This window comes from Trypanosoma cruzi, genomic scaffold (assembly GCF_000209065.1).
Source record: "Trypanosoma cruzi strain CL Brener 1047053516787 genomic scaffold, whole genome shotgun sequence".
Taxonomy (NCBI): domain Eukaryota; phylum Euglenozoa; class Kinetoplastea; order Trypanosomatida; family Trypanosomatidae; genus Trypanosoma; species Trypanosoma cruzi.
Window position 1 is genome coordinate 142,419 of NW_001849459.1, and position 2,611 is coordinate 145,029.

The 2,611-nt window shown below is 48.6% G+C and overlaps 7 annotated features.

The window, feature by feature from the left end:
* Nucleotides 1–2,611: a sequence feature (heterozygous, non-Esmeraldo-like haplotype).
* Nucleotides 58–90: a sequence feature (AT_rich).
* Nucleotides 188–217: a microsatellite.
* Nucleotides 467–487: a microsatellite.
* Nucleotides 716–807: a sequence feature (T-rich).
* Nucleotides 1,505–1,576: a sequence feature (T-rich).
* Nucleotides 2,293–2,364: a sequence feature (T-rich).

Below are 2,611 nucleotides of genomic sequence, written 5' to 3' on the forward strand. Positions count from 1 at the left end.
CAGTGCATGAGTTGGTATTGCCATTTACGAGGCAAAGTGCATGACACAAACGGCTACAATAAAATATTAATGTTTTATTTATTTATTTATCTTTTTGCCGTATTTAAATTAACGAACACAATCCACATGACAAGCGTTGATAATGCCTTAATCTCCAAAACAACGGCACTCTTCTCACCGAGCATCCCACACACACACACACACACACAGACACACAGAGTAAACATCTGAAAACGCTTACGGGAGAGGAGAGAATTCGCTCAACAGATACATCGGCATCAACGAAGAGTGCATCACGGAATGAGAAGGATCTAACGGCTCAATGTTTGAGGTATCACCACAGCCACAAGGTCATCCTAATACTATACCCTCTCATTTCATCATATTACGTAAATGACATGAAATCAATAGCGGGCAATTTTGAAAACACACAGAAACCACCATTCAAAGCCGCACCCACACACACATATATATATATATATATATACACCAAAAAAAAAAATCAATACAAAATCAAGAAAAAAATAGACGACAGCGCTACAAATCGTCAATGAATACAGCAATTGCCATTGGGAACGAAAAAACGGTGTAAGATGGAATCTCCCGCATGCGGGCGTGCACACGGCAAACACCGCAGCCCATGCGCATCCACACAGCTCACACTCTGGGTCTTGTACATGGGTATTTACTGGGTTATTATTATTTGTCTCGATCGTTCGTTTTTTTTTCTGTTCCACTCTTTGGTTTGTCTTTTTGTTTATGTTTTTTGGTATATATTTTATTTTTTTTGGCTGTCATTGTTCTTATGTGAATATAAATTGTTTCTTTGGGCGTGCTGTTGGCGGAGGGATCCTTACAGCAGCCACCCTGTGGGGTACAAAGGCGCTTGTGCACCGGTACCCTTGGCGGTTTTGAGCAGTGTTGCTTCTTTTCCCTGTGTGTGCTTGCGTCTTGTTGTGCTGTGCTCGCTCTGTGACGGGATCCTGTTTGTGCCGACTCCTCACTCCTCCCCGCTTCTCCTGTTTACTTGCACTTTCTGGGCTGCGGAAGAAAACGCAGGCAGGATCAGCAAAAAGCAACCATTGCAATAATTCGCAAGGATACCATGTCCGCCACCCGTCTCAACCGCTTCGCCGTGGCCCTCGTTGTGTGCGCCCTGCTGTGCTTCCAGCTGGTGGTGGCCGCACAGGAGAATGAGACAAATAAATCGGGGTCCATTGACGCTACCGGCGTCGTCGCGCAGCCTTGGGTGGCCGCCGGTGCTTTTCTCGCTGCTGCCGTGGCAGCGCTGCTCTGGGGATGAGAGCCCTCTTTGTGTGTCTGTCTGTGTGTGTGTGTGTAGGTTGGGGGGCAAATTGTAGCAGGGCGGCACTTGGTGTCAAGAGGAATCTCCCGCATGCGGGCGTGCACACGGCAAACACCGCAGCCCACGCGCATCCACACAGCTCACACTTTGGGTCTTGTACATGGGTATTTACTGGGTTATTATTATTTGTCTCGATCGTTCGTTTTTTTTTTGTTTCACTCTTTGGTTTGTCTTTTTGTTTGTGTTTTTTGGTATATATTTTATATTTTTTGGCTGTCATTGTTCTTATGTGAATATAAATTGTTTCTTTGGGCGTGCTGTTGGCGGAGGGATCCTTACAGCAGCCACCCTGTGGGGCACAAAGGCGCTTGTGCACCGGTACCCTTGGCGGTTTTGAGCATTGTTGCTTCTTTTCCCTGTGTGTGCTTGCGTCTTGTTGTGCTGTGCTCGCTCTGTGACGGGATCCTGTTTGTGCCGACTCCTCACTCCTCCCCGCTTCTCCTGTTTACTTGCACTTTCTGGGCTGCGGAAGAAAACGCAGGCAGGATCAGCAAAAAGCAACCATTGCAATAATTCGCAAGGATACCATGTCCGCCACCCGTCTCAACCGCTTCGCCGTGGCCCTCGTTGTGTGCGCCCTGCTGTGCTTCCAGCTGGTGGTGGCCGCACAGGAGAATGAGACAAATGAATCGGGGTCCATTGACGCTACCGGCGCCGTCGCGCAGCCTTGGGTGGCCGCCGGTGCTTTTCTCGCTGCTGCCGTGGCAGCGCTGCTCTGGGGATGAGAGCCCTCTTTGTGTGTCTGTCTGTGTGTGTGTGTGTAGTTTGGGGGGCAAATTGTAGCAGGGCGGCACTTGGTGTCAAGAGGAATCTCCCGCATGCGGGCGTGCACACGGCAAACACCGCAGCCCACGCGCATCCACACAGCTCACACTCTGGGTCTTGTACATGGGTATTTACTGGGTTATTATTATTTGTCTCGATCGTTCGTTTTTTTTTTGTTTCACTCTTTGGTTTGTCTTTTTGTTTGTGTTTTTTGGTATATATTTTATATTTTTTGGCTGTCATTGTTCTTATGTGAATATAAATTGTTTCTTTGGGCGTGCTGTTGGCGGAGGGATCCTTACAGCAGCCACCCTGTGGGGCACAAAGGCGCTTGTGCACCGGTACCCTTGGCGGTTTTGAGCAGTGTTGCTTCTTTTCCCTGTGTGTGCTTGCGTCTTGTTGTGCTGTGCTCGCTCTGTGACGGGATCCTGTTTGTGCCGACTCCTCACTCCTCCCCGCTTCTCCTGTTTACTTGCACTT